The 27,690-nt window shown below is 35.5% G+C and overlaps 1 non-coding gene across 1 annotated transcript; it reads right to left on the bottom strand.

The window, feature by feature from the left end:
* Positions 1-4,176: 4,176 nt before the first annotated feature.
* LOC141663225 (small nucleolar RNA R71) lies at positions 4,177-4,283 on the bottom strand. Its single transcript, XR_012551304.1, has one exon. It is a non-coding gene; the product is annotated as a small nucleolar RNA R71 (small nucleolar RNA).
* Positions 4,284-27,690: the final 23,407 nt, after the last annotated feature.

Below are 27,690 nucleotides of genomic sequence, written 5' to 3'. Positions count from 1 at the left end.
TTTTGTGATTTGCATCACTTTACAATTTTATCTACATTCATTTAAATTTGTATTTTTAGAGTGTTTTGTTATCATCAAGTTTCTCTTAATTTATGGCCACAATTCTAGTAGAGATAAACTGGGGAGATTGTTGGGAATATGTTGGGAACTTGATGATTTCATTAACAAAACACATTAGTAGATTCAACTTACTGTATTATGTAGCACTCGACGGATAAGCAAATATAGTCCCGATGGATGACTCAATACAGCCCCGACGGATGATAATTTGACATCCATCGAGTGAGTAGCTTATGTAACAATAAGTCATGTAGCACATTTCTGCAAACACCTTTGTATAGATTCTGTAGTAGCATATAAGTCATGTTAACTTTAATTAGATATGCAGAATAGGTTGATTAATTATACATAGATGATGTCTTGTAATTCTGCATAAATGAAATGAAGTCAAGTGCCAAATAGCTACCTGACGGATGATCAACAAAGCTACCCGACGGATGATCATGTACCCGAAGGATGGTCAACAAAGCTACCCGACGGATGATCAACAAGGCAACCCGACGGATGATCATGTACCCGACGGATGATCAACAAAGCTACCCGACGGATGATCAACAAGGCAACCCGACGGATGATTATGTACCCGACGGATGATCAATATAAACATCTGTTGAAAGTGACAACACAATCACATGCGTCGATTGTATACAAAAGGAATATGGCAACCTATTCAACTGGGTTTTTGAGAATAAAGAAGCATTGCCATTTTCATGCTATTATGAAGATATTCAAAGATGCTGAAATAGAGTAATGAAGCAACATAGTATTAGACTTGATTGGTTTTGTTTTATTATCTTGTCTTATTACTGTGTAATCTTGGTAATATATAAACCAAGAATAGAAAGTAGAACAACAAGAAGACTAAGAAATATATTTTCTCAGAGAAACAATTATAAGCTGTATCCTTAGCATTTCTCTGTAAATTTAGTTGTTCTTATTTGTAAGCAGCTGTGAGCTATTCAAGCTTCACAGGGTTCTCTTGATATATATATATATATATATCTGGTGGATACATTCAAATCCACCAGAAAGTTTTAAAGACTTGTGTTTTTATTACTTTGTGTTTTGATTCATATTTAACTTGTCATTCCGCACTTTGCAAATCAAGACACTGACATATATATTTTAAGTTAGAACATTTTATAATTGAGAAAAAGTTTCAAGAATTCCATTCAAACCCCCTTTTGTAATTCTTGTTGCATTTTTAGGGACTAATACATGCATGTAGACATTCATTAGCGGTTGCACTTCTAGTCCTCACTCCAGCATTTGGATCACCAATAATTGCTTCTCTTGTGTGACTTCTATCCTATTTCCTAGTGTGAGTTTGTTGACTTGAGTTTTCTTCATCTTCTTCATCATTGGCATGACATGCAGAACTTTCTCCTCTTTGTCCCCCTGAGTTTGTGCTATCAAATTCAGGTGTTTGAAATGAGCTTCCATTCTCGTGGTTCATTTGTCCAGTTGACTCTTCATCTATTCAGTTGCTTGTGTTAACTTTAGCTTCATCTTAAGAATCACTATTGATAAGTAGATTTTATATCTACTTGGAACGCTTCATTTCAGGCTTAAATTGGTGTTTTGGACTCAAGTATCTGGTATGTTTGATGTGTTTTTATGTTTTTGCATTACAGGCATTAGTTTGAGGAAGAAAGAAGCTTTTCAAGGAAATATGCTGAAAAGACCCAAAAATCTGAAGTCAAGGTCATTCCCAAATTGTATAGAATCTCGTTAGCTTCGCGTGGGCAGTTGAATCTCCTAAATCAGACGAGTAGAACTCAAGATACGGCCAAAAGAAGAAACTGCAGAAAAGTCCAGAAGTCAGGCGCAGCCGCCCCCAAAACCAGCACGTTCACGCTGACTTTCTGCCAAAACAGCGCGGCCGCCCCTCCCCGATTTTTGCCCCAGAATCCTAATTTTAGTAGAAATTGAAGATGTTAAGAGTCCTGGTCATCCCGGAGCCTATATATATCAACAAAAAGATGTTTTTAACGCCAAGGAGCGAGGGGAGAGCAATAAGAAGACCTAGAGAGCACGAGAAGGCTACGGAGAAGAAGACTTTTATTTTCTTTAATATAGTTGATACTTGGATGCTTGTTTTCAATTTATCTTTGAACCCTAGTACTCTTATATTATTTATTATCATGCTTTCATTGGAACCCATGGTGACAATGAGTTCGGTTATGAAATAATCATTATCGTGGGGTTCTAACGGATTTACTTATGGATTTTTATAGTTAATTTGTTTCAATATCTTGGTGTGTGGTGATTGATTGATATCCTAGTATTGGTTGTGCTTATTCATCTTATGTGCGTAGCTAACATATAAGATAGTGTTTTAATCTCCATTGAAGCGATAATGGATATAGAGGTTTACAACTTGCCATGCTAGCATAGGTTCATGTATAATTGTAATGAATGATTCGTAGGTAATTTTAACCATCTTAATTGCCCTATGTAATCACAATAGATAACTTGTTCATTAAACCTTTATGTTGTCAAATTCTATAGAAATAAAGGGTCTCAACATAATTGGTGTCTATTCAGCTTCTATATCTTTTGTGGATGTCTGATAGTAGGGTATTCGTACAACGAAAGTTGGCGTTTACTAGTTTCGTGTTATCTGATTAGTTGTCATCACCATTGCATGCTAAGGTTAAGAACAATGACTTTGAATGAAGTATTTAATGAAGTTAGAACCCCGTGTTTGTCTCATATAAGTAATGTAACCTAAATTCTCTTAGTTAATGCTATATAGTTGTCTTAGCATTGAGCGATAACCATAAATTATTGCATAGGTGCATAAATTAAACTTAAACTAAACCACTCTCTGTGGGAACGAATCTGATTTATATCTTATACTACTTGCGAACGTGTATACTTGCGTGAATATTAGCGCATGTTTTCGTCCTAACAAGTTTTTGGCGCCGCTGCCGGGGACTCGGTGTTAATTTTTAGTTTATGTGCTTATCATCAGTGGTCGTTAAAGTTCACTGACTCGGATTCTTTTACTTTCACGGTTTATTTGTTTGTGTTTCAGGTACTCATTACAATGGGAGATCCAGCAGCACCAACGAAAGCGTTGATGGAATTTTCTCAACCCAAGATCAATGACATTCAATCTAGCATTGTCATGCTAGCTATCACAGCTAATACCTTTGAAATCAGGCCTAGCACGATTCAATGGGTACAGAATTCAGTCCAGTTTGGGGGTTCTCCAACGGAAGATCCAAATATGTACATCAGGGACTTTATAGAGATCTGCGACACCTTCAGGTTCAATGGAGTGTCTGAAGATAGGGGTGAACAACGGGTCATAACCGGACCGAACCGGAACCGAAAGAACCGAGAACCGAAATAGCATTATTTCAAGAACCGAACCGGACCCGTTTATATGTAAGAACCGAACCGGAATCGAACCGTAAATTTCAGTTCGGTTCGGTTCCGAACCGAAAGAACCGAAGTTATATTTTATTTTATATTTATCTATTTTGCATATTATTTATATTTTGACTTTTTAAATTTTGACTAGTTTTGATTATTTATTAAGGGTAACTTAGTAAAAAAGATATTTACTAGTGGTGGATCATTTTAAATTTGATTACTTTCTAATATATAAGAAGAAAAAATTTTATAAAAATATTTGAAACTTCATATATATTTAAAGAAACGAGTAATACAATAAAAATCATATTTTTCTTAAAATTTATCAAAATATTATAAATAATAAAAAATAATTTGTAATATATATACATATATTTATATATATTTTTATATTTATTCATTTATATACGGTTCGGTTCGGTTCTTACGGTTCTAGTATGTTAAGAATCGAACCGAGAACCGAAATTTCTAGAAAAACAAGAACCGAACATGACCCGAATTAGTGAAGAACCGAACCGGAACCGCAATTTTTGATCGGTTCGGTTCGGTTCTCGAATCTGAACCGGGAAATGCGCACTCATATCTGAAGATGCTATAAAGAGGCTTTTCCCATTCTCTCTGAAGGATAAAGCTAAGTGCTGGTTACATTCTCTACCAGCAGGTTCTATCACCACTTAGGAAGATCTTGCTCAGAAGTTTCTTACTAAATTCTTCCCTATGGCGAAGACAGCTGCAATCAGAAACACTATTACTCAATTTACGCAGCAAACGGGAGAATCTTTGTGTGAAGCTTAGGAGCGCTATAAGGAGATGCTGAGGAAGTGTCCTCATCATGGAATTCCTGATTGGATGATCATCAATTGCTTCTGTAAAGGTTTGGGAGCACAGTCAAGACCCATGCTCGATGCAGCATTAGGTGGAGTATTATGGGCAAAAAGCTATGAGGAAGCTTATGATCTAATTGAACTGATGGTTGCTAATGAATATCAGTATCCAACCCAGAGATTGCCACATAGAAAGGTAGCAGGAGTTCTTGAAGTGGATATATAGCTACGGCTATCACTGCTCAACTAAAGGTGTTGTCTATGAAGATCGATTCTCTAGCTAACTATGGTGTTAATCAGATAACCAAAGTTTGTGAGTTGTGTGCAAGTTCGCATGTGACTAGGAAATGCGCTATATCTAGTGAATCAGCTCAGTTTGTGAGCAACTTTCAGAGATCGCAGCAACCAGTTTCAGACACTTATCATCCTGACAACTGGAATCATCATAACTTCAGATGGAGCAACATTCAGAATGCGATGCAACAGCCGTTCCAGCAGTTTAGAGCAAAACAATTCAACCCTCCTGGTTTTCAGCAACAATTTGCACCAAGACAACAACTCCAACTTCAACAACAAACTCATGATGCAGGTCAATCTTCGAATGAAATATCTGAATTGGAGGAGTTGAGGCTTATGTGCAAAAACCAGGCTCTTATATGCCAAAGCCAGGTTATTTCTATCATGACTCTGGAGAACCAGATAGGACAAATTGCTAACGCCTTATTGAATCGACTACTAGGAACGCTTTCACGTGATACATAAGTTCCAGGCAAGAGGGAAGTAGAAGAGCGGGTTAAGGCAATTACATTGAGGTCTGGGAAGGTTGCAACCCTGAAAAATCTCAAGTTCCAGAATCTGAAGTTTTGGCTGAGAAGATGTGCAGAAGGAAGCAGAAGTGGAATCAAGGAAGAAAACTGTGGAACACACTCCTCCTGAGGGTAATACAGGGGAGAAATAGGTCTATCCTCCACCTCATTTTCCTAAAAGGCGCAGAAGCAGAAGTTGGATAAGCAATTTGCTAAGTTTCTGGAGGTGTTTAAGAAACTTCATATCAACATACCTTTCACTGAAGCTCTTGAACAAATGCCTAGCTATGCAAGGTTTATAAAAGGTATTCTCTCTCGAAAAATGAAGCTCGATGACTTAGAGACCATTGCTCTTACGGAGGAATGCAGTGTTGTGCTGCAACATAAGTTGCCTCCGAAACTTAAAGATCCTGAAAGCTTCACTATTCCTTGAACTATTAGAAACTTGTCTTTCAACAAGTGTTTATGTAATTTGGGAGCTAGCATCAATCTGATGCCCTTGTCTATCTTCAAGAAGCTTGGTCTACCTGATCCGAAACCGACATACATGTCATTGCAACTAGCTGATCGTTCTATCGCTTATCCGCGAGGAATAGTTGAGGATGTCTTGGTTAAGGTGGACAAACTCATCTTCCCTGCTGATTTTGTAATTCTAGATTTTGAGGAAGATAATAAGATTTCCATCATCTTGGGAAGACCATTCTTGGCTACCGGCCGAACTATGATTAATGTGCAAAAAAGAGAGCTTACGATGAAGGTTCAAGATCAGAAGGTCACTTTTAATATGTTCAAGGCAATAAAGTTACCCACGGATAAAGAGAAGTGCTTTAAAGTAGAGATGGTCGATTCTGTAGTGAATTCATAACTTGAGAAATTTCCAAAGTCAGATACCTTAGAGAGATCCTTAATAGGGGAATCAATTATTGAAGTTGAAGAATGAGTAGAGCAATTGCAGGTTTTGAATGCACCTCCGTGGAAGAGGAAGTTGGATATGCCATTCGATTCTCTTGGGTTAGCAGAGCTAAAAATTTCTCAGGAGCATCTCGAGCCGTCTATTGAAGATGTTTCCACACTTAAGCTTAACCCACTAACAGATCACTTGACTTGTGCATTCTTAGGTCCACCCCATGATAAGGGCTTGGGATATATTTTGATATGTAGAGGGTAGCCGAACGGATCCTCCAGTGCCTATAGAGGGTTCTTCTCATGCGTAGCAGGCAGTTGATAGGACTGGCGTTGGTGATGCGCAGTACAGACAATTGACTAAGCATATGGAGGACATGCACGATATTCACTATCATTTTGCTGCAGATTTGACAAACGCTCTCGGTACTATTTCCCGAGACACTTGTGTCGAGGTTGATTGGCCACCTGATCCTCCACCCGAGGAGGATGATCTTCTTGACAATTAGGTATGACTGAAATCCTTATTATTAACTTCAATGAGGACATTGAAAATTTTAAGTTTGGGGGTGATAACATAAGGATTAGTAGTGTGTGTCCATATAGATTCATATAGATTCATATTGCATATTTAGTTGTAGTTTATTCATATTTTTGCATGATTGTTTATTTAGGACATATTTGTTTGCATTTTTGTTTGTGTTATTATGTGAGTCCATGTAGTTGCATTTGCATGCATATAACATGATCCCTTAGGTTGAGCTATTTCTGAATGATAAGTTGATGTTGATTTGAGTATGGTGATGACGAATAGAGGGTTGATTAAGTCTAGTGAATTAATTTGCATGCCCAAAAACAAAAAAAATCACAAAGTCTTATATGATTGCTTTAGAGCTAGATCATGATCATATTTGTTTGTTGTTGAGATTTAATCACTTGGTTATATTTAGTTGTGATATTCTCGTAATGACAAAAAGAACACTAAATTTTTAACTGGAGAAAAACTTGGATTTCATTGCTAGTTGTTGTAAGGCTAGACGTCAAATGGCTAGTAGCCGGCTCATATTTTTATTAGTAGTCTAGGGTTGAATGAGATGGAGCGAAACACACTCATTCAGAAATTGTTGAAAAAAAAGGAAAAAAAAGAAAAAAATAAAAGAAAAAAGAAAAAAAAATATGTGTTTATGCATAATTGATCAAGAGTGAGCTCTTTAATACTCGAGTTATTAAGTTCTATGGGACTTTGTGCCTAGTGACCTAAGCCTTTGATAGTCTGGGATCCGCTAACCTAACGCTCGCTACATGGGTATTATTGCATAAGTCTTTTGGGACCCCATTCATTGTACGGTCAAGTAAGCATCTTTGTTATGTGTTCAATAAGAGCATGAATCCTTGTATAACTCTACTAGAAAGGAGGTGTTGTGATTCAATATGCATTTAACGTCTATTCTAGTTATAAACTTGTGATTTTTTTGATGAAAGATAAGTTATGGTTATTGATCTAGTATCGAGAGTATATCTATTAAGCATCCCGCACACACACATTTCTGGTTTGTGAGTTGAGTTGTGGGATTTATTCGAGCTCTGTTTTGAGTCATTGTATTCTTAGAGGCATCAGCTTATTCATTTGGTTATAGTTATTCTGAGGGGATCAATTGTATTATCATTTAGTTATATTCACGTAGTTGCATTCATGCATTAGGTTTATTTTAGAGATTTGAGTTTGTTTATGCTTGAGGACAAGCATCGATTTAAGTTTGGGGGTGTGATAAGTGGATTTTATATCTACTTGGAACACTTCATTTCAGGATTAAATTGGTGTTTTAGGCTCAAGTATCTAGTATGTTTGATATGTTTTTGTATTTTTGCATTACAGGCATTAGTTTGAGGAAGAAAGAAGCTTCTCAAATTAATATGCTGAACAAAGCCAAGAATCTGAAGTCAAGGCCATTCCCAAGTTGTAGATAATCTCGTTAGCTTCGCGTGAGCTGTTGAATCGCCTAATTCTGACGGATAGAACTCAAGATACGGCCAAAAGAAGAAACTGCAGAAAAGTCCAGAAGTCAGGCGCCGCGCCCCCAAAACCAGCGCGCCCGCACTGACTTTTTGCCAAAACAGCACGGCCGCCCCGCCCCAATTTTTGCCCCAGAATCCTAATTTTAGTGGAAATTGTAGATGTTAAGAGTCCTGGTCATCCTGGAGCCTATATATATCAATAAAAAGACGTTTTTAACGCCAAGGAGCGAGGGGAGAGCAATAAGAAGACCTAGAGAGCACGAGAAGGCTACGGAGAAGAAGACTTTTATATTATTTAATATAGTTGATACTTGGATGCTTGTTTTCAATTTGTCTTTGAACCCTAGTACTCTTATATTGTTTATTATCATACTTTCTGTAACACCCCCAAATCCGGGGTCGGGGATCCGGGTTGTCACGAGTTCCATTTCCCTTAATAATACTTAATCTTAATAATCAACCAACTACTGCGTACTGTGACCCCACAATATACAAACACACCACAAGTTATAGTCTCAGAGATGAATACCAAACAATAACACGGGTCATTTTATTCCACAATTATAAGTCATTACACCTCAAAAGGGAATTTGAATAAATTTACATATTCTTTGCCATTATTACAATTCATAAATATACATAAGTCTGGTACATTAAAAGTTGAAAGCCTAGCCTACTGGTAGACCCTACCTTAGCTACAACGACATCAACGCCTACAGGAAACTGCGGAACGTTTCCTATCCGCTTGCGAATTGGGAGCTTGATCTTGTTCATCTTGTCTATCTGTTGTTGTGTGATGAAAGAAGAAAGCAAGGGTGAGCCACAAGCCCACCGAAATAATATGTATTATAATTAACAATATATGAGCATTCTCATAGTACTCATGAAAGTCTTGGTCAAGAAGAAATGAACCAAGTTTGTTATTTTAATGCGACGAAGTCGCAAAATATTCAGTATACATATATACTTCTCAAATCTTTTAAATCCTCTGACATGTATAATATACACAGAGTTCCCGTTTATAACTGTATAAAATATCGTTGCAAGGTGATCTCATATATCTAACCTTGTCTCAACATTTTTCTGAAAATCTTTGTCATGCATAAGATAATCATTTACTAGATATAAGTTGAAAAGATGAAGTTACAAGATACTCCCATATACTTATATCTTTTCCGAATACTACTTGAATTACCACCATTCAAGTTATAATTAGTTTCAAAAGTTTATCACACAGATGAGACTACAAGATAAGACTTGAATAGATTCAATCTTTGAAATATTATTGAATGAAATGAAGTTACGAGATACTTCATTAAGTCCCGATATAGATATATCCATATATATCTCTCACACATTTCCTGAAAACCTCTGTCATGTAAAGTATGAACAGAGTTGCAATATCTAATGAATTTGGAAAGAAAAGAATTTTGGCATAAACCCGATATCTTGCTGATCAGGAAAAGATACCAATAAGTAACCTTTTCTACTGTAGATGGATGAATTCCTCGCCGGTCATCACCCTGGCCGCATTAGGACCTCGCGCTTGACCGTTAATCGGCCACTCACGCGTGGATGGACTATCACCCAGCCTCTTACACCTTCATAGACCGTACCCCGGCCTGTCGATTATGCCGACTCAATTAGATGGACTTACTTTCCGAATGTTGGGCAAGTAATCAAATTGTTTTCTCAAAACAGCAACCTCGTTGCGAATATAAAATACACCACAGAGCCGGATCCCCAAGATTTTTTGAGCGAATATTCAAGTCTCCTTCGAAAGGAAGATCTTAAATCTGAAAACGAGTTTTGGGATCCGCTCTAACTTTTAAAATCATTTTAAAGACTCGAAAACATTTTTAAGAGTGTTTGGAGTAAAGCTGATTTAATAAAATAAATCAGTCCAAATATATTAGAAAATATATGAATATTATTATTTAAATAATATTCCCATAAGGATAATCCTTATAAAAATAATTTAAGTAAAAGTTTTAAAACTTATACTTGAAATGAATAATAAATAACCAAAGATATACTTATACGAAAGTATGATCTTTATTTGAATAATCAAAAATAAGTTTGATTATCGAAACATTATTCTTTAATAAAATAAAGAATATTATTTAATAAATAAGCGGAGTCATAAGTCCTCAAATGAATATTCAAAATAATATTCATTAAATAAAATAAACGGAGTCTTAAGTCCTTGAATGAATATTCAAAATAATATTCATTAAATAAAGTAAGCGGAGTCATAAGTCCTCGAATGAATATTCAGAATAATATTCATTAAATAAAATAAAGTTATCGAATAAACCTTATTCGATTAATAGTTTTGAAAACTATATCAATATATATATATATATATATATATATATATTATACTCGGGAACATCGACTCCCGGTTTAGAAAAATGTTCACCTTTGGGTCCCCTATACTAAGGGTATACGCAACTACTGCTTATCTCTAGCATAGATATTATGCAACTTATAATCAATTGAATCAACAATTAGATATCAAGATTATGAAATAGACATGCATATATACCATATCACATGCTCCAATATATCGCAAGATTTGCTAATAACAATCATGCACTTATCACAAGATAATGCATATACATATATTTACATCACAACAACAGTATAACGGGTAGAAAACTTGCCTGAGTGTTCTGGGGTAGACTTAAGCTTAGAGTGGGTCCGGTAACCTATGAACAACAACATAAGCCAGAATTAAACCACGGTCGCTTAAGAAACTAGACTTTAACCATTTAGAGCCCTAACGTTCGCTTTCGCGCTTAACGATTCACTTAAGTCGCTCGAGTACCCTCGGCTCCACCATTTTTAATAAATTAACCATTAAGAGTTTTAAGGCGATTTTTTCGCGAGTACCTTACCAACTGCCTAATCCACTTAAAATAATTGTTTCATACCCCAATTATTCATTTAAAGTCCTTAACCAAGGTTTCAACGTAAGGCGAGGGGTAATGGTTCGGTCGCGAAGCGCCGTTACTTAAAATGGTCGTTTCTCCTAAACCGTACATCGGATTCAAACGAACCACATATCAAAACGAAGCTCGTAACATGAACTATCTAATCATGGTAATGGTAAGAACCTAACAGTGAGTTCATGGGTACTGATGTTAAGAACAAAAACAGTCTAAAGTAAATCGGGCATTACGACGGCTATATTTACACGATTACCAAATTTTATCCTACTCCAAATCAATCCACAATCAACCACAATTCAACCATACAACCAAACTCCATCCATAAATTACTAAAACATCCCCAACACCTCAATTTCTCCAATTAATATTATTCTCAAACATGAACTAAAACTATTCTTAAGTTCATTAACTAATAACCAAGATTTACAACTCCAAAAACATCACAAAACCAACTAATCTCTACATATTCAATCACCATGCTTCTCATGAATTATCCTACTCATAATAAGCTCTTAATATTCAATAACAATGCTAGGTTTAGAGATTATACCTTCCTTGGTGAGTAAGAGTAACTAAGGAGCTTGGAATCACCCTTGAAAGTCCTTACCAAAGCTTAATCTAACCAAAAACACAAGATCAAACAATTTAAATTTCTTGAAAACACTATTCACTCTCTTCTTAAATGATTTATTGAAAGAGATTGTGAAGGAATTTGGAGCTTAAACTCCTAGGATAGCCATAACTAATCATAAGGAACCTTGGATAATTACCTTGCAATTTAACAATGGTTGGATCTTGGATTTTGAAATTTTCCTCTTTGAAAAACAAGAAAAGCTGAGAGCTTCTCTTGAATAATGAGAGTCAACTTTGTTTTTGTGTTTTTTGATTTGTTTGGCTTGGTTGATCCACTTTTGTTTTGATTTATTACCTTTTAACCATGGTGAATTTTGTGTGGTTTATAATCAACCAACCTTCCTTCCTTTTTGGTCATGCTTAGGTCATCATTCTTATGTCATCTTCCCATGCTTGTCCTCTTCTTATTGGTTTGATGACATCATCCTCACTAACCTCTTTGATTAGCTCATAATTACTTGGCTAATGACCGCTGATCTGTTATACGGTTCGCTTAACTTTCGTTTTCGTTTATCGTTTGAGGGATCATACCCGGGATCTTATTACTTGGGTTCCCTTAACCTTTCTCAATACATTATATTCCTTTTATGATCCTTTCTTATAATCCTTGAATTTAAATCATTTTTATCCTATTCCCTTATACTCAATTCTTTCGGTATCTGGTGGATTTTCGGGAAAAAAATCAAAGTGTTCGAATTTGGATTCTGACGATCTTTACATACACTTATATCCCATATAAAGTACTAATAAAATCTCAGAATAACAATAGAAGAACCCTTACATAGTGTGGCATGGAAAGTTTTCTTATTCAGCATAATCAGCAAAACACTATTCATAAGGGTTACTAAAAGTTCAAAAATTTTGGGGTTATTACACTTTTATTGGAACCCATGGTGACGATGAGTTCGGTTATGAACTAATTGTTATCGTGGGGTTCTAACGTATTTACTTATGGATTTCTATAGTTAATTTGTTTCAATATCTTGGTGTGTGGTGATTGACTGATATCCTAGTATTGGTTGTGCTTATTCTTCTAACATATAAGATAACTTGTTAATCTCTATTGAAGCGACAGTGAATATAGAGGTTTAGAACTTGTCATGCTAGCATAGGTTCATGTATAATTGTTTTGCATGATTCGTAGGTAATTTTAAGCATCTTACTTGCCCTATGTAATCACGATAGATAACTTGTTCATTAAACCTTTATGTTGTCAAATTCTATATACATATAGGGTCTCAACATAATTGGTGTCTATTTAGCTTTTATCTCTTTTGTGGATATCTGGTAGTAGGGTATTCGTACAACGAAAGTTGGCGTTTACTAGTTTCGTGTTATCTGATTAGTTGTCATCACCATTGCATGCTAAGGTTATGAAAAATGACTTTGAATGAAGTATTTAATAAAGTTAGAACCCAATGTTATCTCATATAAGTAATTCAACCTCAATTCTCTTAGTTAATGCTATTTAGTATAATCTCTTAGTTTAATCAAAACCTAATTTGTTATTTGTCTTAGTATTGAGCGATAACCATACATTGTTGCATAGGTGCATAAATTGAACTTAAACTAAACCAGTTTCTGTGGGAACGAATCTGATTTATATCTTATACTACTTGCGAACGCGTATACTTGCGTGAATATTAGCGCGTGTTTTCATCCTAACAACTATCAATATTGAGATTTTCAAACTTAAGGGACTCGGTTTCATTTTCATCAAGGCATTAAAAGTTTGGACACTTGTCATCATCAAAAGTCACATCTGTGCTTTCCATAATTTTCTTTTGTTCAAGCACATAGACTTTGTAGGCAGTTATCTCCAATGAATATCCCATAAAAATTGCTTCAAAAACCTTCTAGTCAAATTTTCCCACATATTCAGAGTTGTCTTTTAAAACATAACACTTGCTTCCAAATACATGAAGATGCTTTATAGTAGGCTTCCTTTTAGATAATATTGAGTGAGGTGATTTGCCAAGATTCTTGTTAGTGAGATATCTATTTTGAGTATAGCATGTAGTGTTGACAACTTCTTCCCAAAAACATGTTGGCATTTTGGCATCTTACAACATTGTTCTAGTAGCCTCTACTAGTGTTCTATTCTTTCTCTCAACTACCCCATTTTGCTGAGGTGTTCAAGCAGCTGAGAATTCTTGAACAATGCCCTTGTCTTTGCAGAATTCAGTTGAAGTTACATTTCTGAATTATGTGTCATTGTCACTCTTCAACCCTTCACACAATTCTGATCTTCAGCCTGCTTCTCAATCTTCTTAATATGTTCAATTACGATGTGTGGAGTTTCATCCTTAGAATGCATAAATTCTACCCATGTGTACCTTGAGTAGTCATCCACCATCATAAGTGCATATTTCTTCCTTGAAATTGATAAAACATTTACTGGTCTAAATAAGTCCATGTGAATAAGTTGCAAAGGTGCACTTATGGAATTCACAGTTTTACTCTTGTGACTTGACTTCTTCATTTTGCCTTTTTGACAAGCCTCGCAAACTTCATTTTGAGCAAACTCCATATTTGGCATGTCTCTCACTAATTCCTTTTTCACCAGGGTGTTGATTGCCTTGTAATTCAGGTGAGAGGGATTTTTATTCCATAGCTTGCTTTGCTCTACAGATGCCTTGGTGTAAAAGTAACAGATTCCTTCCTTATTTGTTGAGTGTAAATCTGCAACAAACAAGCTTCCCTTTCTTACTCATTTTAGAGCAATTTCACTAGTCTTTTTGCTGATGATTAAGCATTCTCCTTTGTCAAATAAAACATTGAAACCTATATCTGTGAATTGACTAACACTTAGGAGATTCACTTCTAAATCATCTACCAGTGCTACATCTTTAATTACAACATTTCCAGAAATTAACTTTCCATATCCCATTGTAAATCCTTTGATGTTGTCTTCAAGTCACAAATGGGTCAGCCCTCTCCTCAAATTGTGATAGCAGGGCCTTATCATCTGTCATATGTCTTGAGCATCCATTGTAATATCTGGGATATATCGTGTAATTATTTTTGCTAATAAATAATTATTATGTATGTTCGGTATTTATTCTGTGAATTATTTGTTAAGTGTTAAATGTGTTTGGATGTTGAGAATAATATTAATTGAGTATTTTAATTTTCATATGTCCAAAATAAAATATAGATAATTGTCATATCTTCCTATTTATTTTTATGTTGATTTATGATTTTATAGGAAATATATGGGTTTTATAAAATCTTTTTCCGAGTATTTAAAAACTATTTTCTACAATCGGGAACCAATTGCAATATTCCGAGCATTTTCCATGTTTTGACTTTTTCGATCCGGCGTACAGTTTGTCATGTGTGAGTCTCGGCACAACATTTTCGATACATTATTCGTTTCGGTAAATCAATAAAACTCGTATTTTCGATAAACGGGATCTTTTTATTAAACTATCACTTTATCACCTAGTAATACGTGTAACCAGGCACTGAGACCAAGACCGCAGTACAAATTGTACTGGTTTGGATAATTATCCCGAAAACCGGTACCGTTTGGATCAGTTTTTATAAATAAACGTACCATTTTATATCCGGAATGATCCAACAGGATACTAATTTTCCGTAATTATAAATAGCCTTTACCGTATTTTATTCCTTATCAAAAATCATTTGTAGACAGTAATTATATAATTTTCCAGAGAAAATTCATATATTCATAAACCTTTCTGAGAATCAAACAGCAATTCGAAGGTGTTAGTGATCTTTGTTTTCAACGCTCGAGTAACCAAATCAAAGGTCTTGAAGATAACTATCAGAATCTGTGATCCATACACCTGCAGAATCAAAGGTTTATTTTTTGTAAATTTATTTATTTTCGAATTATTTTGATAAAAAATATGAATTTTTGTTCGGATGATTGTTTGAATGATTTGATGATTGCATGTTGTAGAGCTTGTTCTCCTGATGATTTTGATATATTATATGACTGATTTGGAATTCACTAACATGTTCAAAATTGAGTTTGATTTTCGAATTTTGAAATTAGGGTTTATAACACGTATGAATGTTCTTAATTGAAATTTGGGGCTTTCTGATTTAGGGGTTATTAGCTGTTGTATTATAGTGGGTTGTGTTCCTTATGAAATTTGCAATCGATTGGTGTATAGCTCATTAACAGAGGAATAATGAATCGAAGAGAGTTGTGTTTTTAAATTTACGTCAAGCTCGCTGGAAACCGGCGAACTTCCCGGCCATTTTTCGGCCAGCTCAGGGGTCATTAATGTGTTTTGATTGCATAAATAGATTCCTGGTTGTCTGTAGATCATATCTGGAGCTTGTGGTGGGGTGAGGATGCCGGGAACGTGTTCTCCGGCCATCCCCGAAGTTTCCCGGCGACCCCCTGTAAATATTGCAGTTTAGTCCTTGTACTTTTGAAGATGGTGAAATTCAGTCCCTGAACTTTCCAGAGTTTGCAAGAATAGGATTCCTGTTTTAAAAATATTCAAAAATCACATTTTTTTTATTTATTTTAATTATAAAAATCCGTTTTTAATTTCTGAAAACTCCAAAAATTATTATTTTAATTCCAAAAATTATTTTTAATTCAAAAATAAATCTGAATTAATTAGTTAATTAATTTTAGTTATTATTTAATTGATTAATTGGTCAATTAATTAAAAAATTAATTGATTAATTGATTTAATTAATTATTAATTGATTTTAATTAATTATTTAATTAGATTTAATGATTTAAAAATGATTTAAAAAAATTCTGAAAAATAGTTTCGAGCTTTAAAATATTATTTTAAATTGTTTTCAAGGCTTGATAATTATTACAAAATTATTTTGAAGCCAGATTTGGCCAACCGAACCCTGTTTATTACTCTGAAATTGATCAAACGACCCGTTTTAATTCCGAAAAATATTTTAAAAATTATTTTAAATACTCGAAAGCCTGTTTATGACCCGAGACTCCTTTATAAATGATATATCATTAATTGGTTGACGTGTTATGTGTTATATGTTCGGTGTTTACTTGTTTATAGCGTAACTTTCAATCCGTTAATCGGATTTGGGTGAAACGAAGGGTAGATAGAAGTATGTTTCGAATAGAATCGTATAAGTTGAGTATTGATAGATGCTTATGATATGTGAGCAGAAGAGGCAAGGCGTAGAAAAGGGAAATAGATAGTCGAGGAGTAGACGGTTGTGATTGGAAGTTAGTGCAGTATAGCAAGCTAGTATCAGGCAAGTGTTCTGAACTTTCTCGAGATATATTGTAGTTGGTTGATAGTCCTGTTTAATATTGCAAGTGCTTTGAAGCACTGAACCCAAAACCCTGATTCCAGTTATTGATCTTGAGCCGTAAACCTTATTCTTTCTAAACCATTGATTATTGTACACCCAAATACGAATCACAAATATACAATACTACTCCACAAATACATACAAACTAAATACCAAACACTGAATCGAATTACTTACATACTTAAACCATTGTACCTTATGCTTTGAAAGGCCAATTCCTGGTAACCCTGAAACATTGATTTATTTGTTATCCAATCCTTTCATTACCTAACAGTCAAGCTTTGAAATTGCCATACTGATCCCTTGTAAAGATTGAAACCATTTCCTTATCGAACATTCAATGTTGTTTATGATTCTGTTTATTGCTTTATATTGTTTATTCTGTTATTATAGAATTGGATTGTTTTTATAAAATTATGGACCAGATTCGTGGTCAGACTATATTAATGGTCAAGTTACACCAATGTGTGCCTTGGATCCAGTAGTTAGAGCAGTGTTGTGTGCTTTGCTCAGGGTTCGTGCGTGACTGATCAGCAGCCTAACCTTGATTTTTAAAATGAAAATATAATATCCAATTCTAAATCATAATTCATTGTTCACTTGATATCATAACATTTTCACTTGATGATCATTATTCTCAGTTTTGTCATTGTGACTTGTTGAGCTAGTTAGCTCATTTGTGTGATGTTGTTTATGTTCTTTTCCAGTTAAGAAGGAACCAGTTGGTAGCGAGGATCCCCAGTCCAGCGCGAGAGCTAGGGGTTCAGGTTGATCGAGTTAAGCTAGTAGGCATCTTTAGAGATAATTTAATTTTATAAAAGTTTGTAATAATGTTTAATACTCAGTTCTGAGTTTGAATAGTTGGGATTTGGACGGTTTGTAATATAAGTGTGTGTTTGGCTTGTGTGCATACTTTAACCTGTTGCGATTCGTGGTAGTTGGTAAGTAGGGTCACTGTATATTATTATTATCTTTATTATTATTATAAGCAGGTTATAAATAAGGTGTGTGTGTGTGTGTGGACCCAAAACTTCTAACCCAGGTTTGGAGGGCACCACATCCATTGTCTATGATCCATATGACCTTCTTTTCTTTGCCCTGCATACAATAAGGATTAAGTGTGTTTAACTACCCAAGCAATGTTGGGTACTTTCTTCTTGTTGACAGAATTTACAGAATTAGAATGTGTTGATTCAGAAAAAATAGTACGGACAAATTGTTTTGCATTTTCCTTTTTGTCTGTAGATTCACAATTGACATTTTTCAAATCTACTCTCAGTTTATGACAAATTGTCATCACTTTCATGTTACAAGGTATGCAGTTAAATTTGTCACAAAAGGAGTAAGGGTCTTCTGCATTTGCTTCATTGTACTTGCAGGCTCCCACTTTTGGCTTGCTAACATCCTTTTTACAAAGGTGAGTTAGATGATTTATTAAGCCATATTTTTTACACTGCTTTCTGGGGGCATCTGCAATAAATTCAAAGTTGTTGCTTTTGTTTACTCCTATCTTGCCATTCTTGTTATTTTTCTTTCTTCCTGTATTCTCAATCCTGACCTCCTTGACAGGTGTCTTTGGTAGTTGTTAACTATGGGCTTCTTCTTTCCTTCAGTAGCAGGAGTGGTTTCCTCATTTTCATTTCTTTATCTTCATCTGCAAGTTATTGCTTGATGACCAACTCTTCTTTAATGAATTTAATTCACATGCCTTGAACAAATGTGAGTCAATCTTTCTCAGCATAGTTGGGACATCTTCATTTACAGTTGCTTTGCCCTTGTCACCTTCATTCTTCTTATTGTTGTTTAAGGCATCATAGTCAAACCCAATAGATGTGTTAGCACATGGCTTGTTCTTCTCATGGTACTGACCAACTAACTGAGAAGCATTTCTGAAAGACTTCAACTTCACTTCATTCTTTTCTATCTTTTCCCTCAATACAACTTCAATTTCACTAGCACGCTTCAGCTTGTTCTTTAGATATTCATTATCATGCTTGACAGTTTCAAGCTCAACAAGCTGCAGTTCTAAACTTTGTTTCTCAATATCAAGTTCTTCATTTCTCTTTGACAGCTTACTCACTTCCTCAGTAGATGCCATCATGCCTGTGTGTATATGAAACATCTCTACACTCATCTTTTCAACAGTCTCCTTATATTAATTAGCATTTAAATCAATAGTGGTTAGAGTTGGTACCTCTGATTTTGAAGTGGATGATTCTCCATGCTCAAGAGCCATTAGTGCATAGTTTTCAACTTCTTCATCCTCATCATCATTATCAGTATCATCCAAACTTTTACCTTCTGCAATATAAGCTTTTCCAGACTATTTCTTCAAGAGAGCTTCATACTTTGCCTCCAATTCCAAATATGCCTTGTCCTTTTTCACCTTCTTGGGCTTCCTGTATTCAGTAGCAAAGTGACCCAACTCATCACAGTTGAAACACCTTATCTTTGATCTGTCCATAAATCAAGTTTTGTAGCCACCTTTGCTAGCTGAATTATACTGAGCTTTTGGTTTCCAATTGTTGTTGTTGGAAGACTGTCCCTTGTTCTTGAAAAACCTTGGATTCTTGACTCTTATGTTGGAAAATTTCCTATCCAAGTAAGCCATGGATTGGTCCATTTCATCTAGCTCATCCAAGGTGTAGTATTCATCTTCCTCCAATTCCAAAATAACTTGCTTTTGAGGTCCTTTGTTCTTTTATTCCACAGCTTGAATAATTGGAGCTTGACTATCGTGCTAATCTTCACTTTCTTCACTGTCATGTACAACCAAGGAACTAGAACCATCAACCACATGTCCATGGTTTGCCTTTAATGACTTCCTTTGTAGCATCTCAAGTTCATAAGTTTTCAAAATTTCATACAGAACTTTCAGTGTCATTCTGCTTAGATATCTTCATTCTCTAATGGCTGATATCTTCTGTTCAAGATGGTCAGGAAGAGCTAGTAGGAACTTCAGGTTAACCTCCTCAACTTCATAATATTTATCATGTAGCTGCAAGTCATTCATTAATTTATTGAACCTCTCAAAAACTTCAATAATTCCTTTTTTGAGCTTTGCCATGAATCCCTCATTATGAGACACTAGTATTCTTCTTTAGTTGGATCTAACTTACTCTGTACCTTCAAACAAAATCTCAATTTTCTCCCAGATCTGTTTAGCTGTGTCACAGTTGACAATGTTGTTGTACATGACATTGTCAAGTGACTCTATCAGAATTAATTGTAGGAAACTATCCAGAGAGACTTTCTCCTTTTCAGATTCAGTGTATTTTGAAGGGTCCTTAGGTGCAAAATGAGATAGGATGACCATGTATCCATCTGTAGATTCATCTACCCTTTCCATGAGGGTAAAAAAGGCCATTCTTGAGAATCTGGATGTATAATAGATTGGTCATCCTTATGAACAACATCATTTTCTTTTTCCAAAATGTATAATTGATTCTGTCAAAGCCTGGTATCTTAATACTGCTTATCTTCTGTGCACTCATACTTCCAAGATCTTTATCTATTTTCTTTCAGATTTTTCTCTGATACCACTTATTAGATATTGAGTGTAACACCGGGGGGTGAATTTAACAGAGTTAATAAAGCATGCACAACAAATAAAGTATTTTCAAAACTCACTTAACTTTGTATTAAAATTAAGTATGTCTTGCTACAAATTTCTAGATTCTTTGTAAGTAAAGAACTCAGCTTCTTTCTTGAGAGAGTACAAGAAAATTTAGATCTATTTGTTACAACTAAAACAAAGGACCAATATCTATTTATAAACACAGATTACACAACATGCAATAAGATGTACTAAACCCTACTTTAAGTTATCTCTATAGCTTTCCACATCTGGGTTAGTGAATCTTTGAAAATCGTGTAGGTCTGTGACTTTCCTTTGTCAATTAATCTTGTCATTTGATCTTGCACTCTTCAAGCTGCTTTTATAGACTTTTCAATCTAAGTGATTAGATCATTTGTTGATTGATAATCTTGAATGTTTAACTTGTCTGCATTCTGTACTTGAGGTTCATATCGAGATCTCTAGTTTATTGCATAGAGAACTGACATCTCGATAAGTATAATGACTTATCGAGATCTCTGAGTTCTCTGTAAGTGTTTTGAGTTGTCGAGGTCTATGAGTTCCCTATAGGTGAACTTGGCTTGTCGAGGTCACCAAAACTTTGTATGTAGAAATGACTTGTCGATATCTCTAAGATATCTTTGTGCATTTTGACTTGTCGAGGTCTCTGAAATCTCTAATGAGAAATTGACTTGTTGTAAGTCATATGTCATAGCCTATTTGTATATTCGAGGATTCAACTCAACTCAAATAAGAATGTAATAAGTAAATAGTGGATCGACCGTCAGAGAGATCTCGCAAAGTAATATATGTCAAAGGATTCAGAAACAAGGTTCATCTACAGACTTGAGGAGTTAATTCACTGGAAGAAGTTCAAGAAGTTGATCATGCCTCAGTGATATAAATCAAGATCGTGGATTTAATCAAGTGACAGAGATCTCGTCAGGGTATCAATTAATTACAAGGATTTAATCTAAAGAAAATCAAAGTGTCAAAGTCAAGACATGAAGAAACGTCACGGAAGTTAGTCACTCATGAACCAGACAGTACATCGAGTGTCAACGTTGAAGTGGTGGAATTGATTCATAATTTTCAGTGATTTTCAGAAGATTTGCAGAAGAATGGTTGCTGCTCAAGACTAGAATTAATTCTCTATTAATTAATTGAGTCATCTAATTTAATTAAGAAAATAAATTATATCTGTGAAGAATAATTTATTTATTAATTGAATTAATTGATTAATTAATTCTGATTTAATTCTAGGAATTTTAGGAATTTTCAGAAGTTTAATTGGATTAAATTCAAGCATTAAATCAGCAAGACAATTGAAAATGAACTAGCATGACAATCAGGATTGTCATACCGATTGTCATGCTAGGCCATATTCAATTGTTACACCGAAAGTTACATCAGGAGGATGATTGTCTTGCTAGTTCATTCTGATTGTCATGCTAGTTCATTCAGATTGTCTTGCTAGTTCATTCAATTGTCCTACCGAAAGTCTTGCAAGCTTAAAGGATTGTCATTCCAATTCAATTGATTCAGCTGATTGATTAAATAGAAGCAGAGAAGCAGCATATCATTTTTATCTCAATCAAAATACAAGAACAAAAGTGCAGCCGCCTCTGAAACATATTATTCTTCATCTGCTTTATTCAAGATCATAATTTCTAGATTGTAATGTTAAATCTAATCCACTAGAAATCTTTATCTTGTTCTTGTGTATCAATCTAGCGGATTAAAATCCCTAGAACTTAATCTCAAATCGCGTTTAGCATTTGATTCTAATTATTGCAAAAATAGAAAAAGTTCATGTCGAATTTATTCTAGATTTGTGATAATTGATTTGAGATTAATACCTTGTAATCGATACAGTTGTTGTAACACATTTCAAGTTTAATAATATTTTTATTTAACTTGAATTTTGTTTCACATTTTTATTCCGCATTTTATTCGATTATTTGGTAACGTTTGTATTCAACCCCCCTTCTACAAACACATTGGGACCCAACAATTGGTATCAGAGCCTTCTGATTAACGAACAAATCAAGATCCTAGACTTTTGTGATTTTTCAACTCCTTGAATTTTTATTTATTCAAAAATTCATAATGACTTCACATAAAGTTGGAACCGTTAAAATTCCACAATTTGATAAAGAGAATTATATCATGTGGAAGAAGAAGATGCTATTATTTTTACAAGTTGCTAATCCCAAATATTCAAACTTGTTAAAGAAGGGTATAAAAACTCCGATGATTATTGAACCGGAGGTAATAATAGATGGTGTGGTGACTACTGAAGCTAGAACCTATCCAAAAGAGCCCGAAGATTTTACTCCTGCTGAGAAGGAAGAAACCTCCTTGGATGCCAGCCTTCAATTAATATTAATTGATTCCCTTGATCCCTTGATGAACAGACATGTGATGAACTGTAAAAATTCCAAACACATGTGGGAAACTATTGAGGTGATTAATGAAGGCACAGAGGAAGTTAGGGAGAACAAGTTGGAAATCCTAACCTCTGAATATGAACATTTCAAATCAAATCCAGGAGAAGGAATTACTGAAGTGTTTGAGAGGTACAATGCGTTGATCAACAACCTGAACATCAATGGAAAGTTTTATTCAATCAGGGAGGTCAACAAAAAGTTCCTTTTAACACTGCCAGCTCATCTTGAACATAGAATCACTGCCATTAGAGAAGCTAGAGATCTGAATGAGATTTCTTTGGACAGGCTCTATGGAGTGTTAAAAACCTATGAGTTGGAGCAGATTCAACAGAAGGAAGTCTACGGGAAGGATAGAATGGTCAGCACATCTACTGCACTTGTAGCTGAAGGTCAACAACAACAGCAATCTCAACAATTGGAGAGAATGGTACAGTATTCCAAGGCTGGGGAAAATATGTTAGTAGCAGAATATGATCCTCCTACTACAAATCAATCAAGTGATGATTTTTATTCCTTGGAAGAGCTGGAGCAATTGGAAGACGAGTCAATGGCCCAAATTGTCAAGAGATTCTCCCATGTCAGATTCAAGAGGAATCCCAAGCTGAAGTACAAGTCCAACTACAACAAATTCCAGAAAGGTGGATCTTCATCCTCTAACACCAGCAGTGGTGGATACCAAACAGGGATGGTTGATCGGGGCACCATTAGATGCTATAACTGTAATGAGTTGGGACACTTTGCCACAGAGTGTAGGAAGCCAAAGCAAGTAAGAAAGAACTCTGAAAGGGCTTATCTGGCAAAGGGAAGAAGCTGGGATGATACTGACAGTGAAGATGAAGATGAAGGAAATCTTGCTCTTATGGCTATTGATGGAAAAGCTTCATCGTCAAGAATAGAGGTAAAACTTTCTGATGCTGAAATGATTTATCATCTAAGAGGTAACTTAGATTGTGCACGTCGTGATAATGAACTGTTAAGTTTACAGATCACAGACCTTGAGAAAGAGGTCAATGAATTAAGACTTGTGCACATTAATCAAGACAAATTAAAAGAACAGGTATCTTTTCTAGAGAATAGAGTTGACTGTTATAGAAAACTCGAAACTATTCTTAAAGACAAGATCACCGGTCTTGAGACTAAGGTTAGAGCCTACTTCAATTCTTGTTCGAAGGCTAAAGAGTTCTACAGTAAGCAAGCTGTTAATCAAACATCTGGAATAGGTTATGATTACAATGCTGCTATTGGAGAATTAGGCATAAACTCCCCTCCTCATGTATGTGCTAAAGGGAGGGAAGTACCACATGTGCTTAAGGGTGTTGATGAACCCCTCTATAAAGCATCAATTGCTGAACCATTTGATGCGACCTCTTCTGTTATTCAAGAAGAAATACGTGCTGAAGATCATGCTTATGAGAAGATTGTTTCCAAGTCAAGTGAGTCGAAAGTTCCAGTCAAAGTTGTGAAAGCAACTGAGACTAACTCAGACACACATGAGTTGGATAACAATAATGCCATGTCTACCATGCATAAATTGCCTGCTGTTAATCACTCTCATAAAGCATGTGGTGTTGCTAATTGTATGTCTTGTGCTTTTAATATGATGTATGCTTATTTTAATGGTAAGCATGTGTCTAATGATAAGACTACTCCTCGTCAGCATGTGAATAACATGAAGCATGATAGGTCTAAGACTGCTAGTCCTTCTAAGGCTAGAAAGGAGACATTTGTGCCTAAGCTTAAACAGAAATTTGTTAAGGCTGTTTACAAGGTCAAATGTTCAGTCATTGAGAAAGTTGAGACAATTAAAATTAAAAATGTTGTTTTGCCTGACAAAGGACAATTCTACAAGTATGCCGGGCCCAACCAAGTTTGGGTTCCGAAGAAGGTCTAATCCATTTGTAGTGCAGGGCATTAAACAAGTATAACCGGTAGTGTGGATTCTTGACAGTGGATCATCAAGACATATGACCGGAGATAGAGCCCTGCTATCAAATGTGGTTGAGAAAGCTGGCCCCATGGTTACCTTTGGAGATAACAGCAAAGGTTTATCCGAGGGATATGGCTGTTTGCAAGCTGGGAATGTTATCATTATAATTTTGTATATTGTGCTAGGTTATTATCAGGAAGCATCATCTAACATATAGCACCAGTGACGAGACTTGAGAATATTACGACATATCAGGCACTTGCTGCACATTACACTTGGAATTGTACTCTAGTAAGATGTGTACAAGTGTACTCCTGGTTGGTGAGTTAAAAGAGGAAGTCAGTGCACCACAGTTCATGGACTTTGCAGCTGCAGATCTATTGGACTATGCAATCTCTTCTTCACAATCTCACTTCAGGTTGGTATGAACTAGTATACTGCTCAAGCAATCGTCAAGGACATGGTATGGCACTCTAACAGAAATTGTAATTTTATATGAACCAGTAGAGTCATCATATTAATGCAACATAACAATTAGTATCTAAAGTACTTGACAAGTATCGGTCAATGATATCTTGTTAACATTATGTTGCAGATATTTATAAGCTTTTGACATGAATGAGAATTACTTAGACTTTACCCTAAGTGATCAATGTTTTATCAAAAACTCATTCATTTTGAAAAACAAAAATTAAACTTCTTTCTACATTAGTGATTTCTTATTTCATGTAAAATCTTTTGAAATCACTATTGTAAATCATTTTCTCTCTATTACCATATGTTCTATGATACAGGTTCAGTCTCCAATGACTTTCTTTCATTGACAGTCATGAGGTTGAAAACCCACAACGTCTATCCCAGACTGTAAAGACAAACACAAAAACAGAACCAACCAACACTCTCTTACCACTAAATGTAGTATGAATGAGCGTGAGGGAGATAGTGCCTTAGTGCACCACATAAGGAAGGTTCTGTAGTCAACCCAGTAGCTCTGTCTCCTACATAGATGAGTAGTATTTAAACCGAGACAACTGCTAGCCCTCATACATCTTCTCAAAAAGATGTAATGGCTGAAAAGGCACAAAAACAGTTACTAGATTCATTCTCTCAACAGGGTGCGTCTATTGAATTTTTCCTGTCGGCCAAGGTATCCGATGTAGTGTCACCACTTCAAACATAATCAATTCTTGATGCACAAGGAGAGGTTACACACACAAAGGATGAGTTGACGGAAACAAGAGTTTCGACCATTTTAAGGTCAGATTCGATTGTTCAAGGTTCGTTAGTGGACCAATTGCCTTTACAGGTGTTAGGAGAGGATACTGATCCAAAAGCCATATGTCAGTGGTCAGTGTCTACCTCCCCAGGCTTAAATCCCCTGGATGCATCTGCGGATAGTGGATCTGACATAGGTGCAGATCGGCAACTTGTTGACAATGATTCAGATATTACCTGATGAGTCACAAGGAAGTGTCTTCACAGACATTAGAAGGGAACTTTGATCTTTATGCTAAAATCGGTGGATCATTGTTTACCTTCCCAGAATTCAAATCTGGAACCCTAAAAGGGAAACTAGCAACTTGTAGATTATGACTCAGATTTATCTGACGAGTTTAACAAGGATGGGGATTTGTGAACTCCCATTGCACCACCTGTGACCTCCTTTAAGGATGGCTAAGGTGATTTTCCTTGCAGGTACAGCTGGATTATGGAGCTATGAGAGAAGAGTGATACACTTGTGAGAATGAGTGTAAACACGAGTGGAGAGAAGAGTGAAACACATGTGAGGTACACTAAAACAGGATCACACACTCACAGTGAGGAAGAAAGAGAAACTACTTGTTATTTCTTTTCCAACCAAGTGAAATATGAGAACTCCTTCAGACGACGGCATACATTCCTTCTTTAAGGGGGAGATAGAAGCTTAAGTAATAGTTTGGAGGATTCCTCAACTAAGGGGGAGAAATAGCAGGGAGTAAGAAAAAGATCCTACTTGTACACTACACCACACCATTGTTGTTTGTAACTACGGATCCTATTGTACGGGAGAGGTGGTAAACACAAGGTGATTTCCTAGTAAGGGAAGAAGCTGTTAGGGGAGTACCATTGGTTTTTATCTGCGGATCCTATTGTACGGGAGAGGTGGTAAAACGAAGGTGATCTTCTTTAATCAGTTGATTCTCATAGGGGGAGAAGCAAGAGAGATATGTGCTTCTCAACAGGAAATGTGGTTGTACAAAAGAAGATGAAACTACTTGAAGATATGTTCAGTCTAGAGGAACATCTACTTGAAATCTGGAAAATGTTAAATCTCATCTCGTTCTGTATTGGTTGCTGTGTTGATTGCTAATGAAACAAAAAGTCTTCTGCTTCTTTTATCAAACAGCCGAGATGAAGGAACTGGTATGACAATCTTTTGTCCAATAAGACTTTCGGTGAGACTATCCTTTTGAACTAGCAAGACAATCATTTGAACCAGCATGACTTTCGGCAGGACAATCTATTTGAACTGGCATGACTTTCGGTATGACAATTGATTGTCATACCGATTGTCACATAAGTACAATTCAGATTGTCTTGCAAAGATTAATAACAGATTTTTAATTGGTTAAAATCTGTTTTAATTCTAAAAAGACAACCGATTGTACTAGTATGACAATCGGTATGACAATTGATAAGCTGTTAGGGGAGTACCATTGGTTTTTATCTGCGGATCCTATTGTACGGGAGAGGTGGTAAAACGAAGGTGATCTTCTTTAATCAGTTGATTCTCATAGGGGGAGAAGCAAGAGAGATATGTGCTTCTCAACAGGAAATGTGGTTGTACAAAAGAAGATGAAACTACTTGAAGATATGTTCAGTCTAGAGGA

This window comes from Apium graveolens, chromosome 5, assembly GCF_009905375.1.
Source record: "Apium graveolens cultivar Ventura chromosome 5, ASM990537v1, whole genome shotgun sequence".
Lineage (NCBI taxonomy): Eukaryota > Viridiplantae > Streptophyta > Magnoliopsida > Apiales > Apiaceae > Apium > Apium graveolens.
This window is presented reverse-complemented; position numbering and strand designations above follow the sequence as displayed.